We start from the raw sequence: 7,175 nt of genomic DNA, 5'->3' as shown, positions 1-7,175 counted from the left end.
TCACTCCAGTCCCCAACTGTGCCTCAGCTGGTCTTGTGCCTCTGGTACTTTGTTTGGCCTCACCTGGACCTGGTAACTATGTTCCCACCTGGGCCTCAACTGGTCTTATGACTTTTGTCCCCACCTGTGTCTCACCCAGACCAGGTGATGAGTTCCACCTGGGCCTTACCTGGACCTGGTGAATCTGGTCCCCTCCTGGGTATCACCTGGACCTGGTGACTCTGGTCCTCACGTGCACCTCACCTGGACCTGGTGACTCTTGTACTCACCTGGGCATCATCAGGACATGTTTAGTCTGTTTCCCAAGTGAGACTCTGGAACATTTAATTTGGTCCTCACCTGGGCTTCACCTGGACCTGGTGACTCTGGTTTCCACATGAACCACACGTGGACCTGGTGCCCCTGCTGTTCTTGTAGCCTCTCCTGTGCCTGGTGACTCCTGTCCCCCTACCCCCGGGCCTCACCTGGATTTGGTGATTCGGGTCCTCAGCTTGGTTTCACCTGGACCTGGTGACTGTGGTCCCCACCTTGGCCTTACCTGGACCTGCTGATTCTGGTTCCCACCTGGGCCTCACCTGTACCTGGTGATCTGGTTGTCACATGGACCACACCTAGACCTGGTGACCGTGCTGTCCTTCTAGACTCACCTTTAACTGGTAACTCTGGTGTCCACCTGGGCCTCCCCTGGACCTGGTGAATCTGGTCCCCATTTGGTCCTCAAGTGGACCTGGTGACTCTGGTCCTGAGATGGGCATCATTGGAACATGGTTATTGTGTTCCCCACCTGGGACTCACCTCGACCTGGTAACTCTGGTCCTTACCTGGGCCTCACCTGGACCTGGTGATTCTGGTCTGCACCTGAGACTACCCTGGATCTGGTGACTGTGGTCCCCACCTGGGCCTCACTTGGACCTGGTGACTCTGATCCCCATCTGGGCCTCACCTGGCCCTGTTAACTCTGGCCCTCAACTGGGCATAATTGGGACCCGGTTACTGTGTTCCACAACTGAGCCTCACCTGGACCAGGTGACTCTTGTGCCCCTCTGGGTCTCACCCTGACCTGGTGACTGTGAACCCCACTTTGGCCTGATTTGGACCTTCTGACTCTGGTTGCCACCTGCGCCTCACCTTGAACTGTTGACTCTGGTTCTTTCAAGGGCCTTCCCTATACCTGGTGATTCTGGTCCCCACCTGGGCCTCACGTGTGCCTGGTGAGTCTGGTCCTCACCTGGGCCTCATCTGGACCTGGTGACTCTGGTCCCCACCTGGACCTCTCCTGGACCTGGTGACTCTCTTTCCAACATGGACCTCACCTGGATCTGGTGACTCTGGTCCTCAGTTTGGCCTCACCTGGACCTGGTGACTCTCGTCCCCACTTTGACCTAACACAGACCTGGTGAATCTCGTCCCCACCTAGGCGTCACCTAGACCTGGTGACTCTTGTCCCCAGCTATGCCTCAATTCGACCTGATGATTCTGGTCCTCACGTGGGCCTCACATGGACCTGGGACTCAGCTGGATATAGTGGCTCTGATTCCCACATGGGGCTCACCTGATACTGGTGACTGTGGTCTCCTTCTATGCCTCACCAGGACCTGGTGATTCTGATCCCCATTGGGTCTTGCATGGCCCTAGTGACTCTGGTCCTCACATAGGCATCATTGCGACCTGGATACTCTATTCCACACCTGAGCCTCACTTTGACCGGGGACCTCTGGTCCCACTCTGGGCCTCAAACTAAACTGGTTACTCTGGTCCCCCTCTGGACCTCACCCTTACCTTTTGACTCTGGTCCCCCCCCCGGGCTTCACTTGGACCTGGTGAATCTGGTCCTTACCTGTTCGTCACCTGGACCTTGTGACTGTGGTCCCCACCTGGGTCTCACCTGGACTTGGTGAATCTTGTTGCCACCTGGGCCTCACCTGGACCTTGTGACTGTGGTCCCCACCTGGGTCTCACCTAGATCTGGTGGCTCTGGTTCCCATATGGGGCTTTCCTGGACCTGGTTCCTGTGGTATCCTTCTGGCCTCACCTGGAAAAAAATGACTCTTATGGGTAAATAAATAAAATCTTAAAAACCAAAACAAGAGAAAGGACAAAGGCATACGATCCTCTCAAGAGTTGCAGAAAAAGCATTTGACAAAATACAACATAAAAAGCATAGTGGGTATTAAAAGGGAATATAAGGGAAGGGAGAAGAAATGTGTGGGAAATATCAGAAAGGGAAACAGAACATAAAGACTCCTAACTCTGGGAAATGAACTAGGGGTGGTGGAAGGGGAGGACGGCGGGGGGTGGGGGGGTGAATGGGTGACGGGCACTGAGAGGGGCACTTGATGGGATGAGCACTGGGTGTTATTTTGTATGTTGACAAAGTGAACAGCAATAAAAAATATATTTATTATTTTAAAAAAAAAGATAGTGGGTTTTTTATTTTTTAATTTTTTTTTTCGGCATAGTGGGTTTTGAGGAAACGTATATCAACAGAATAAAGGCCGTGTAGGAAGGCCCGTAGCTGACATCATTCTCAAGGGTGAAAACTTGAAATCGTCTCCCCTAAGAGCAGGAACAAGCCAAGGAAGTCCCCTCTCAGCACTGGAAGTCCTATCGTAGTCAACAGACAGGAAACAGAAAAGGTTCCACACCTGGAAGGGGGACATCACACTGTCCCTATTTGCTGAAGATGTGGTATTAGAAACAGGAAACCCGACAGACTCCACCAAAAACTGTTAGAACTAATGAGTGAATTCCTTAAAGTTGTGGGACACAAAATGAACAGAGATCAGTAGCTTTGCTGTGTCCCAACAATGAGCACTCAGGAAGGAAATTCAGGACATGACTCCCTTATCAGGAGCATCCAAAAAACAAAATAATTAGACTGAACCAAGGGACTGCAAGACTTGTACACTGAAAATTACAAGACTTTGGGAGGACATCCTGGGCTCATGGGGTCGGAGCCTTCATCTTGTTAAAATGTCCACATTTCCAGAAGCCACCCACAGTTCCAATGTCATTCCTATCAAAATCATGGTGGCCGATTTTAGAAATAGAAAAAGCACTCCTAACATTTGTCCGCCCCCACAAATGACCCTGGACAGCAAATCAGTGTTGGAGAAGCAGGACAGAGCTGGACGCAGCACTTTCTTATTTCAAACGATGTCACAGAGACACAGGATAAAGTAGTGTGGTTCTTGGGCCCCTGGCTGGCTCCGTTGGTTAAGCATCTGACTCTTGACCTCACCCCTGGTCTTGATCTTGGGGTCATAAGTACTAGGCCTGTGCTGGGCTGTGGACGAGGCATGGAGCCTACTTAAACAAACCAAACCCACAGGGGTGTGGTTCTGGCATTGCTGAAGGAGCAGAATAGAGAGCCTGGAAGAAAATGCACTCTGATACAGTCAACTGATTTTTTAAACTTAATTTAATTTAAACCCAATTAATTAACAGTATAGTGTATTATACTTTCAGAGATAGACTTCAGGGATTCACCAGTTGGAGATAACACCAGTGCTCATGACATCACGTGCCCTCCTTCATGCCCGTCTACCAGTTACCCTGTCCCTCCACTTCCCTCCCCTCCAGCGACCCTCAGTTTGTTTCCTGTGATTGAGTCTCTTTTTCCTCCATCTCTGTTTTCATCTTATTTGTTTTTCCTTCCCTTCACAGATGTCTATCTGCTTTGCTTCTTTAATTTCACCTATGAATGACACCATACGGTCATTTTCTTTCCTGACTGACTGATTTCACTTAACATGATCCCTCTAGGTCTATCCACATCATTGCAAATGGCAAGATTTCCTTCTCTTTGATAGCTGAGTAACATTCCTATCATCTATCTATCTATCATCTATTACCATCATCTATCTCCCATCCTCTTTATCCATCATCTGTCTGAAGGCACCGAGGCTCCTCTCACAGTGTGGCTACTGTGGACCCGCCTGCTGTGGATATTGGGGTGCAGTTGTCCCGGAGTCTCACTGCATCTGTATCTTCGGAGTGAGCTCCAGGCCGAGCACCTGCTGGTCGCAGGGCGGCTCTATTTGTAACTTCCTGAGGAGCCTCCACACTGTTTCCAGGGTGGCTGCACCAGCCCGCGGTCCTGCCCACAGTGGAAGAGGGTTGAGTGGGTTTGGTAGGACGTGGTAAAAGTCTGGACCACATTTCATTTTGCGTCCTGTGGGCTCCAATTCATCGTCCTTAAGTATTTCTGAGAAAGCCGGGTGTTGGGCTCCGTTTCAGTGAGACCTTTCCGAAGCTCACAGGCCTCAGCTGGAGCCTGGAAGGAGGCAGGTGTGGCCCTGGGCTCAGGGACACCACCTCCTGCACGGCCTCTTGCAGTGCCTAAGCGACCCGCAGGGGGCGCCCGACCCCAGACCCCACCCAAGGATCGCGCATGCGCAGTAAGCCTCGTCCTCTTGCACTAACAGGAGCCAGCCTGTGCTGGGGAGGCCTGAGGAGGAGGTGGGGTCGCGTCCACGCTGATGAGCCGCAGCCTCCTCAGGACCCGCAGTGAGGCTTCAGGAGGACATTGGGCCACGTTCACGCTGTCAGGAGCCCCGGTCTCCTCAGGACCCGCGGTGAGGCTTCAGGAAGATGTGGGCCAACATCCACGCAGACAGGAGCCCCTGGGCCGCCTCAGGAACCGCGGGGAGGCTTCAGGAAGATGTGGTGCCACGTCCACTCTGGCAGGAGCTCCCAGGCCCCTCAGGACATAAGTTGAGGCTTCTGGAACCTGGGGGCCACATCCACGGTGACAGGAACCCCGGCTTCCACAGAACACAGAGTGACGTTTTGGGAGGACGTGGGGCCACATCCACACAACCAGACGCTGACTTCCTCAGGACCCACTGTGAAGGTTTGGGAAGATTTGGGGCCACGTCCATGCCGACAGGAGCCCCCAGCCTCCTCAGGTCTTATGGTGAGGCTTGAGGAAAATGTGGGGCCACGTCAACACTGACAGGACCCCCGTCCTCCTCAGGACCTGCACTTTGGCTTTGGGACATATGGGGCTGCGTCTATGCTGATAGGAGTCTACAGCCTCCTCAGGACCCGCGGTGAGTTTCCGGGGGGACGTGGGGCCATGTCCAGGCTGACAGGAGCCTCCAGCCTCCTGAGGACCTGCTGTGAGGCTTCCAGAGGATGTGAGACCTAGTCCACAGTGACAGGAGACCCGGTGTCCACAGGACCCCACTGACTATGACTCAGGAACACGTGAGGCCGCGTCTGCACTCACAGGAGCCCGGCTTCCTCAGGACCCCCTAGAGGACTCTGGAGGCGCCGTTGGGGGCCACGTCCACATCAGAAGGGACTCCTCAGAACCACAGGGTAAGTGAATGGGTAGAATGAATGGTAGGGTCAGGGGAGGGGAGAGAGTTGGTGGTTAGGTTTCATTAGATGTTAGGGGTTAGTGTTTATGCTTATGGTTACGGATTAGAGGTTAGGGTGAGGGATAATTGTAAGGGTCAGTGGTTAGGAGTTAGGATGGGGGTTAGGGATTAGGCATAGGGTTTAGGGTTAGGGACAGGGTTTAGAGTTAGGGTTAGGGTTTAGGCTTTAGGGATTAGGGCAGGAGGTTAGGAGTTGGGGTTAGGGTTATGGTTAGAGTTAGGGTTGGGCTTAGGTTTGCAGTTAGGGTTAGGGGTTAGGGTGTGAGTTAGGGTTGGGGTTAAGGTTAGGGGTTAGGGTTAAAGTTGGGGCTAGGTTTAGGGTTAGGGCAAGGGTTCGGATTAGGATAGGGGTTTGGGGTAGTGTTAGGGTTAGTGTTTAGTTAGGGGTTATGGTTGGGGTTAGGTCAGGGTCAGGGTCAGGGTACGGTTTTGGAAAAGGGTAAGAGATAGGGTTAGGGAGTGGCTTAGGAGTTAGTTTTAGGGTACAGGTTAGGGTACAGTTTGGGGTATGAGATAGCATTAGTATTAGAGGGTTAGGGTTAGGGTAAAGATTAGGAATCTAAGATTAGGAATAGCATTTGAGTACATTAAGTTAAGGTTAGGGTTAGGAGTTAGGGTGAGGGTTGGCAGGAAGATTCAGTGAATGTGTTTCAGTCTTGGGGTTTGTGTTTGGTTTTTGATTAGTGATAGGTCTTGTTCAAGGGTTAGGTTAACATTAGGCTTAAGCGTAGGGTTAGGGTTATGGCTGTGTATGGTTAGAGTTTGAGGCTTGGCATGTGCCTGCACTGGGACTCGTAGTATCTTGGGCAGTTTAGTTTTATGCACTCTATTGAGGTTTTGGGTTCAAAGATAGCCTGACTCCACCAAGTCAGTGGCCTCCCCAGAGCATCAAAATCCAGGCTTCTGCTGGGGTCAGAAAAGACATGGCAGGCTTCTCCTGAGCTGAGCTAAGGAGGGGACTTGTGGCTCTAAATACTCTTTATGTGGATTTTCAGTTGCCTTTCTGATTTTATCTCTTGTGCGCACATATTTCATCAATACTACCAATTATTATTTTAGAGTTTTACTTGTAATCCTGTTTGTAAACACAGTATGATATAGTTTCAGGTCTACCACATAGTGATTCAACCCTTGGATACAACGCCTGGTACTGGTCACAGGTGCCCTCCACTATCCCCATCCCCTGATTCCCCATCCCCCTCACCTTCCTCTGGTATTTATTAGTTTATTCTCTGTGGTTAAGAGTGTGTTTCTTGGTTTGCTTCTCTCATCCACCCCCTCCGCCCCTTTGTTTGGTTTCTTAAAATTCACATGTGAATGCAATTGTATGGTATTTGGTAACTGTCTTTCTCTGACTGAATGAGTTCATTTAGCATAAGTCCTTTCCACTTCTCCCACGTCATTGTAAATGGCTTCATTTCATCCCTTCTGACGACCGAGTGATGTCGTAGTGTGTATATTTACCACATCGTCTCTGCCCATTCATCTGTCGATGGACATCTGGGCTGTATGCACAGTTTGGCTGTTGTTGATAACGCTGCTACAAACAGTGGGCTGCGTGTCCCTCTTCGAATCTACTAAACTACTTTTGTATCCTCGGGGTAAATACCTAGCTGTGCAATTTTGGAATCGTAGGGTAGCTCTATTTTTAACTTCTTGAGGACCCTCCACACTGTTTTCCACAGTGGCTGCACCTGTTCACATGCCCACCAGGAGTGTAAGGGGGCTCCCCCTTCTCCATAGCCTCACCAACACCTGTTGTTTCTTGTGTTGTTGATTTTAGCCATT

This window comes from Vulpes lagopus, unplaced genomic scaffold, assembly GCF_018345385.1.
Source record: "Vulpes lagopus strain Blue_001 unplaced genomic scaffold, ASM1834538v1 ctg649, whole genome shotgun sequence".
Classification (NCBI taxonomy): Eukaryota; Metazoa; Chordata; class Mammalia; order Carnivora; family Canidae; genus Vulpes; species Vulpes lagopus.
This window is presented reverse-complemented; position numbering follows the sequence as displayed.